The sequence below is a fragment of the Pholcus phalangioides genome, unplaced genomic scaffold, assembly GCF_987345545.1.
Source record: "Pholcus phalangioides strain wild (caught in Gottingen) unplaced genomic scaffold, Ppha-v1.0 ptg000022l_1, whole genome shotgun sequence".
In the NCBI taxonomy this organism is placed as follows: Eukaryota; Metazoa; Arthropoda; class Arachnida; order Araneae; family Pholcidae; genus Pholcus; species Pholcus phalangioides.
Window position 1 is genome coordinate 30,384,362 of NW_028301615.1, and position 9,522 is coordinate 30,393,883.

General features: G+C 36.4%; 2 non-coding genes across 2 annotated transcripts; both read right to left on the bottom strand.

Moving 5' to 3' along the window:
- Positions 1 to 1,374: 1,374 nt before the first annotated feature.
- On the bottom strand, positions 1,375 to 1,449 carry TRNAK-UUU (transfer RNA lysine (anticodon UUU)). The gene has a single exon. It is a non-coding gene; the product is annotated as a tRNA-Lys (tRNA).
- A 318-nt stretch (positions 1,450 to 1,767) lies between these two features.
- TRNAK-UUU (transfer RNA lysine (anticodon UUU)) lies at positions 1,768 to 1,840 on the bottom strand. The gene has a single exon. It is a non-coding gene; the product is annotated as a tRNA-Lys (tRNA).
- Positions 1,841 to 9,522: the final 7,682 nt, after the last annotated feature.

Below are 9,522 nucleotides of genomic sequence, written 5' to 3' on the forward strand. Positions count from 1 at the left end.
GGTGAACATTTTGAAAAAATTGTGTTCTGATTGCAAAGACTGCTTGACTTTATTATTTTTTTTTGTTTTAGACTCCTTTCAGAGAAAGAGTTTTCAGCGCAGAGCGCCATCTGTTAACAGCTTTTGTAACTAAATTTTCGCAATTTCTGTACAACATTCTTACAGTTTTGCTAATAAACGTACCGTTTACCGCATAATTCTATTGATCTTTGTTGTAGAGATATTTAATTTTGAAATAAGGGCTTATTCGCTGATCACCCTGTAGGTCTGCCTGTTCTCTGCGAGGATATTTTTAAAAAGTGGAGACCGGCTCGCATTCACGCCTTCAAATTGGAAAACCGCAGATAACGACCGAGATATTGGTACATCGAGAGGCAGCAATTTAACATTGGAGGCCAGACAAGACTTGAAAAAATATCAATATTGAATAACGTTACTGCCGAAGCCCGAAGTTGGTTAGTTCACGAACTGGCCTTTCCCAGCTGACCCAGCAGATGTTCGAAATAAGGGAATTCGCCGGCCCCTATTTATCGATCCCTCCCTATACGACTATACATCCCTTTACATGGATCACTAAAGTATCGATATTGAGATTCCTTTGATCATTAGGGTTGCCATAGCTAAAAACATAATTATTATGTTTTTAGCTATGGCTAATTATAAATGACCATAATTATCACAAAAAATAGTTCAACGTGGCGATGACTCCGAATCATAGGGATCGGTATAGGGGATGTGCATTGCTGTATCGATATATAGGGGTTGGCGAAAGCCCGAATTGTTGGACATCCGTCGGGTCAACTGGGCTTTGGCATTAACATATATACAGTATCAATTTTAGGCCGGGATTACACTATAAAAGTTTGATAAAGGTTCTTTTATAAAACTTGAAAAATGCCACCAATAAGCGCATTGGTTACATTGGAGGGAATGTAATTAATGCGATTATTGGTTGTTTTCCTTAAGTTTTATAAAAGGACTTTTATCGAACTTTTATGCAGTGTAATCCCGACCTTAGAAACCATAAATATTGTAGTGAGTGTGTGTGTGAATTATCGTTATATATATATCGAGTATCGTTATTGCAAGGTCTCACCGTTTTTCATTGAAACAGACGTTGATAATGTAATATCAAAACGATATGAAATTATACAAAATTAACGAACAGTAAATTAATTGCCATTCACTCACTTAAATAACAATAATAAACTTTTTGCCATTAACTATTTAAGATTATTATTTTTTCTTACTTTTATCAATTGAATTATTTTTTTAGGACTTCTCATTACCGATTCAATGGAATTATCATCCGATTACTAACGCGATGAGACTATTATCAACTTGTCACGTTGGTGAAAAAAAAAAAGGCCATTCTTCGACCGGACAGGGGCTCGAACCCTGGACCGTTAGGTTAAAAGCCTAACGCTCTACCGACTGAGCTATCCGGGAACGTCCGGGAAAAGCTGCCATACACGTTCAATCGTTATCATCGTCCGCCCTAGGTTTATTATCAATTATTATTAGAATTCATGAATTACCGGATTATTCAATGATTACTCATAATTAATAATTTACCATCAATTATTTACGATCATTATTTTTCTAGCCTCTATCTCTCTCTCTCTCTCTCAAAACTGTTTTCAAGAATTTACATAAAAAAATAAATGGAATGACCATCCGGTAGGATATTCAATGGAAATATCAACCGATTGGACGTGATGAGATTATCATCAACTTATTACGTTGGTGAATAAAAACAACGGCCACCGCCCGGACAGGGGCTCGAACCCTGGACCGTTAGGTTAAAAGCCTAACGCTCTACCGACTGAGCTATCCGGGCACGCATTTCCGTCAGCTGTCATACGCACACAATCGTTACAGACGCACGTCTTAGGTTTTAGCTTCGGATTATCAATTGTATTATTATCAGTAACGTCAGGACAAGGCGTCACCATCGTTATGTCAAGTGAGATATCAAGATGGTGGTGGACAAGGGGGAAAGCGGGTCATTGAAACCCCCTCCTTCTACTTTTTTTCTAAAGGGACAAAAGACATTTTGTCATCACCGTCACCTCTAAAACCAGTCCGCGAGGTCTTAAGATTTATATCATGAGTGTAATGTCCCTCATGTTTAATTATAGATTCGGTCAACAAAATCGTGAAAATATTATGATTTTATTCCAAAAATGAAGTTTTTAAATTTTCACCCCCCCATGAAATTGGCATTTACCCCCCCCCCCCCACTTTTTGGAATTTATTACACCCTTTAACTTCCTTTGATTTTCCCCCCCTCCATAGACCTTTTGGAATTTCTGAACACTGAATTTTTCTTCCTGTTTTTTTCAATTTTTTTTCTAAATTTCTGTCCCTTTTTTCCGAGCTTCTGCCGTTCCCATTGACATTTAATGAATTTTTTTTTTCTTTCTTTGACTTTTCTGAATTTTCCTCCCCTTCTTTGCCATTTTCTGAATTTTTCTCCCCTTCTTTGCCTATTTCTGAATTCATGTCCCCTTTGATCTTTTCCGAATTTCCACCTCGTTGGAATCTTAATTTTTATCCCCTCCCTTTAAGTTTTTCGATTTCTCCCCCTCCCATACCTTTAGGAATTACGCCCCCCCCCCCCACTGATCATTCGGAATTTTTTTTGGCCCGTTGAACGGAACGTCGATTCCTGCTTTGTTGACCTTTTTCTGATTTTCTGTCCTATTTTCCCTTTTCTGAGAATTATTGACCTTTTGGAATTTTTTCTTTTTTGAACTTCTTGGAATTTTTTCTTTTTTGAACTTCTTGGAATTTCTCCTACCATTCCTCCCCCTTCATTGACATTATGGAATGTATCTCCTCTAATGGCCTCTGAATTACTTTCATGCTACTTTTTGTCTTTTTCTGACCCTCCCCCTTTTGTCTCCTTTGACCTTTTAGAATTTCTCCCACACCTATCCTGACTTTTTTGGAATTTTTCCCCTAGTGGCCTATGAATTTCTTCCTCTTGCTCTTTTGCCTTTTTCTGAATTTCTGTCCCCTTTTGTATCCTTCGCCTTTTTCTGAATTTCTGTCCCCCTTTGTATCCTTTGTCTTTTTCTGAATTTCTTCCTCCTTCTTTGTCTTTTTCTGAATTTCTTCCTCCTTTTTTGCCTTTTTCTGAATTTCTTCCTCCTTCTCTGTCTTTTTTTGAATTTCTCCCTCCTTCTTTTCCTTTTTCTGAATTTCTTCCTCCTTTTTTGCCTTTTTCTGAATTTCTTCCTCCTTCTCTGTCTTTTTTTGAATTTCTCCCTCCTTCTTTGTCTTTTTCTGAATTTCTTCCTCCTTCTCTGTCTTTTTTTGAATTTCTCCGTCCTTCTTTGTCTTTTTCTGACTTTCTGTTCTCTTTCGTCTCCTTTGACCTTTTGGAATTTCTTCCGCACCCATCCTGATTTTTTGGAATTTCTCCCCAGTGGCCCACGAATTTCTTAATTCTTCTTTGTCTTTTGTGAATTTCTGTCCCGGTTACCATTTTTCGAGCTTCTGCCTTCTTTGATTTTGTGAGAATCCCCCCCCCCCTTTCCGAAATTTATGCTTTCTTCGTATTTTTCCAAGTTCCGATCCTGATCCTCTTTGCCTTCTTGTTTTTTCTTCCTCACACGACATTTTTCGAATTCCCCCCCCCCCCCGAATTTGACTCACAATTTCTGCCTCCTGTGACCTTTTCCGGGGTTTTTTCCCCCTCCACTTCTTTGAACTTTTCTGAGATTTTTCTTTAGATGGAAGAAAGTATAAATTTTATTCTTCTTTTGGGTTCCCCCCTTCTTTGTTTTTTTTTCTTCTGAATTTTGGAATTCCTTTGACCTTTCCCGAATTTCTGTCTCTTCCACCCAACTTATTATCCATTTCTTCTTCCTTCCGCACCTCATTTTTTGTGTTTCTTACTCTTTCTATGCCTTTCTTTCTCTGAAACTCTACGCAATTTGACCTTTTGAAGTTTTCGTTCCTTTTTTGACGTCGTGTGAATTTTTGCCTCCCTTTCATATTTTCTGAAGTTTTAGTCCTTTGATATTTTCGAAATTTTCACCCCTGTTTGCTTTTAGTGGTGTTTCTTCCTCGTTTTAACCTCGTCTGAATTTGTGTCTTTTTTTTTTACTTTGTCAAAATTCTGTTTCCCTTACACATTTTCGGAATTTTTGGCTCCTTTGTCCTTTTTTGGTGTTTCCTTCCCCTCCCCCTTTTGATACCTGAATACTTGCCCTTTTTGATATCTTCCGAATTTCTACTCCTTCAACCTTATCTGAATTTCTCCTTTCCCTCTGATCGTATCAAAATTTCTACCTGATTTGACGTCATCCGAATTCCCCCTCCCCCGACTTTATCTGAATTTCTATTCCCTCCTTTTTGACTTCCTGAGTCAGTGGATTTTCCCCTTCATTTATAAGGCCGAAATACTTTTTATTACAACAAATGGAAAAAAAGAATACAGTATATCCTTCCTGGTTTCGATCGTGAAGATAAAACAAAATTTTTACCTCTAACGGAAACACACGCGTTTAAAGTAAACACTTTAACAGAATTGGAACAGCTTTTATATGTTCCTGTGTTTTTCTTCTAAAAAAAGAAGCTCTAACAATTGTCCTTTTTCCCCCCTTATAAAGTCTTTGTGTGTACTGTATGTGGCCATCTGTTGGGTTTCTTTCGCGTCCCCTTTTTTTTGTTTCGATCCGATTCCCTTAATCGATCCAACCCATAAGACTGGAGCAAAAAACAAAAAACAAAAAAAAAAAATCGCAGAAATGCGCCATTTGCAAGACTTGCGGTGGATATATAAAAACTTGTTGAGTACAAGGCAATCGATACATGGATCCATGGATGAGCAGCCATTACGTCTAAAATCGACAATCAATGTCCTTTTTTTGCCCGGTAAGTTCGATCGATCAATAGCGCCCCCTCTCAAAAATTGTATTAAAGAAAAAAGAATTAAATTTCATTTAATAAGGTAAAAATCCACAGGCCAAGACTATTATTAAATTAATTATCTCTGAAAATGTCATTTGATGAGCTCAATAAATTAACCTATGATTGCTCGGGTGAGGAAAATGTTCCGTGAGTGCACGGGCCTGATTTCACAGACCCACGTATGAATATATTTTGTACATAATTTTTATACAGTTTTCATTTAAAATATTTTAATCGGTTGATTATTGTATCATTTTAGCTTCAGTGTGAACGCAAAAAATGAATGTAATTAACCATTGCTGTACAATTTCAAAGTAAATTTCAAATTAACAGTTCTGGATGACCCATAATATCACACTAAAGCAGTAACTCAATGATTAAAACAATGGAATCACAATATTTTAATGTTTGTGTAATAATCCTTATAATATAAGCACACCCATATCCATTGCCCCCCCCCCTACAAGGGTGGGGCTGACAGGGCTACAGCCCTGGCTGGGGCAATTTTTGTTTCTTCCTTTACGATATAAATTCAATATAGAAGGACCCACGAAAAGTCTGGCTCGGAGGTTCATTGAAGATCCCAGCCTGTAAAAAAATATAGGCTGGGATCTTCATTTAATAAGAAGCCCCCTGCTCTAGGATGTGAGGGGGGCATGTCCATATCTCATCTTTACACTTGTCATCATTTACAGTTACATCTTTTCAGTGTCCCGCAATCGACTGATGGTTTTGAAAATAGGATAGCAAGAAAACGGTGACGGATAAAAGTCATTCTTGCGAAATAAATGTGCGAAGTCAGGCATTTCAGTGAGGGCATTCATGTTGCGAGGGGTTGTATACTTATTTAAATGGGGGATAAAAAAACTTTTTATACTGACAGCCCGTGCCCAAAAATGAAATTAGAAAGTTGTCTCTCTCGAAGCCAAGACAAAAATTTCCGCGTTTTCAAATGCAATATTCACAGAGAAATCTAAATTCAAAAATGAGAAAAAAGTTGGGAAGGAACAACAAAAACTAACGGACAATGCTTCTTTCAAAACTTTTCTTCGATTTTGAAATTCAGATATCTTTTCGAATATTGCACTTGGAAACATGGAATTTTAGTTTGTTGGCATTAGGAAAGAAAGACAAGGCAAAACATTCTAATTATGTTTTTGAGCATAGGGTTGTCCGTATAAAAATTTCTTGAAACATGAATGTTTCTGAAGTAGCTTCTTTGTAGCTGAAATTCCTGACTTCGCTCATTTATATTCCGCAAGAATCACTTTAATATCCGTGACTATCTCATTGCTAATTCATTTTGAAAACCGTCAGTCGATATTGTGGGAGACTAAAATAGCAATATCAACTAAAATTGAAAGAAAAAAAAAAGTTGCTCTACTGCACGGATTGGGTCTCACAGACCCGTAAACAGATTAATCTTTCAACAGATAGAGAAAAAATACCGCGCCCAAAGTTAGCACAGTAGATGTAGGAGTAGGGTGATCATAAGTCCTGTATTTGCCAGGACGGTCCCGATTTTTTCTGTTTTTCCCTGGCTGGCCCGACTTTTTTTGCAAAAATGTCCCGGTTTTCACATATTTTCAACGAAGCCGACTTGACTTTTATTTATTAAATCAACAATTAAATTTATCTTCCCAACTCAGAAATTGCATTACGATAATTACGACTACAAATAAGAATATATATTTTTTAAATTTTCATGTTTTTTTTATCAATGTAATTACTTTGTTTTATTAATTCACAGCAATTTGAAGTGGCGCTTCATTTTCCTCGTTTGGTGACTTTTCTGTGATTTTTGCATGAGTTAGCAAGTTTGCTTAGTTTTGGCATCATTTTTGGTGATTATTATGTCCCGTGTTCCAAAGCCCAATTACACGTATTTTTCTCGAGAAAATATGGTCAGTCTATGTATGAGTTTGAATAAGAAATTCGCGAGAACCTCCCGAAAAAAAATAATTTTCTGCCATGGCCATGGCCAGGTGAGATGGGATCCCAATCGCCAATGTAATAGTGACCCATATCCCCTTCGTGTACTTTCAACATCTGCGCAGCGAATTCGCGTGAAGTCGTTAGCGTGTGCAGACTAAGTGAAAAATTATTTTACTTTCCTTGCCCAAAGGGCGTAAGAGCAGGCACGCCAACAACACGATACTGACAAAACATGCCAGTAATTTTCATCTTTAATTCAGAAAATGGAAGCTAGATGGCAGCATGAACACGAAACAATCAGAACTCGACAACATAAATACGTTAGGGCCACACATACACTCAGAACACATTCCGGCATGTGCCGATTCGTTAGAAATTCCGTAGAGGAATGTATACGAGGTGCATGTTCGGTTAAGTAGTAGTAGTAGTGTATGCACTCAATATGTTGTAGGTAAGATGAACTTCTACCGATATGCGTACATACACAATCTGCATTACGATAACCGAATTTATGTCCCAAAATGTATAAATAATTTAGAAATTTATTACTCAAAAGAGTGACAAACCGAACATTTTCATGAAAATAAGAGAACAGCCGAATATTGTTTGCTAGAACGGAAAAAAATGCTCGTGTCCCGTAAAAACGCTAAAATATGGAATTAAAAATGCTAAAATATGGCATTAAAAATGCTAAAATATGCATTAAAAACCCCAAAATATACACTAAAAAGGTTCTCAAAAAGTTAAAAATTACCAAAAATGAGAAAATAAGTATTTAATAAATCACCACATGCAATAAATGTAGATATGCTTTTAATAGAATAATTTTTTTTTCTTCGTGCATATGCATTCACAAAAAATATAAAAATATTCCCACATATGTTGACACCGCGCATGCAAAAAAACTTATTTAAAAAAACTTTACATATTTTTTATTTTTCCATTTTTAATTTCCAATTTGTTGTAGCTGCTCAATAACGACATACCAGTAAGGGGCCATTCAAGTATTACGTCAGCATCGATGGGAGAGGGGTTTTCCGATTTGCTGACTTTTGATGACAAGGGGGGGGGGGGGGTGGTTTGGATGATGCTTACGACATCAACAACCCTTTATGAAAATATTAAATATTCTTAATGGCATCTTACTCGGTGCACCAAAAACTAGAAAACTAGTTTGTGGGCTCCTGAACTAACATTCTCCCTTATGATAAATCCCTTACCGAGCCACTTCAGAGATCTCTAAATGTTGCACGGATCCTTCAAGTGCTCTGGATATGTTTCCGTGCGGCTTAACTGCTCTGGAAATGCTTCCGGGCCACTTAAGTGCTCTGAAACTGTGCAACGCGCCACCTAAGTGCTCTGGAACTGTGCAACGCATCACTTAAGTGATCCGTAATTATGCCAGGAATCACTTAAGCAATCTGAGAATGAGCGGGTAACCGTTTAAGCGTTCTGGAACTGTGTCGTGGGTTACTTAAGTGATCTATGAATGTGCCACGTATTACTTAAGTGATCTATGAATGTGCCACGGGCCACGTAAATGCTCTGAAATTGTACCACGGGCCATTTAAGCGATCTGTAAATGTGCCGCTTACTTCATTTTTACAAAATTGGGGCAAGCCACATCAAATACAAATACAACGCCACAACAGGCAAAATACCCAACGAGGTGGCTGATAAAAAGATGCCCATAAAAATATGGATGTCATATATTTCAAAAATACAGCAACCAAATTAAAAATGCAATTAACAATCAGATAACACATTCAGGGTCACATTTGGTACGCAGGTCAAGCGTTTACCGTATATGGCTTAAAGGGTGAATTAAACGCAATGAATTTTTTAAAGAGAAATTTTGAGTTCTTACCTTTCAAATAGCATTGAAATTAACAGAAATTGACTATAATTACATATAAAGGTATTTTCTTTCGAAATTTTAATTTTTTTTAAATGTTTTTTAACATTAAAAAAATATTTTTTTTTTCGTTTGGGGGAAACTTATGCCACCATAGCCCCCCCTCCCGCGTACGTTTCTGATCCCACCAATATGCGTTAAGAGTTAGGGTATCAATATTTCTGATATTATCAATTATGATATTTTCAATATTTCTGAAATTATTTCCTTCAATATTTCTTTCAGTATTTCTAAAATTATTTCTCATTGTTTCTGAAATTATTTTTCATTGTTTCTGAAATTATTTTTCATTGTTTCTGAAATTATTTCTCATTGTTTCTGAAATTATTTCTCATTGTTTCTGAAATTATTTTCATTGTGTCTGAGATTATTTTCTTTGTTTCTGGGGTTATTTATCATTAGTTCTGAAATTATTTTTATCATTAGTTCTGAAATTATTTTTATCATTTCTTCTGAAATTATTTCTATCATTTATTCTGACATGTTTCCTATCAGTAATTTCGGAATGACTTCTTTCACCAATTCTGAAATATATACATATATTTTTATCGATGTCTTTTATTCTCACGTTTATACAAATTCTTTAAGCATGTAAATATTTTCGTCGGCTGGCCACTGCAGGAAACTTCCAGGGCCGCATGTGGCTCATGGGTCACGTCTTCACGACCCTCTTCCAAGTAGTAAAAAAAACGCCAATATCCATAATATTTTTCTTTAAAATGAAAAGAATAAGAAAGCTCCAGTTTCTC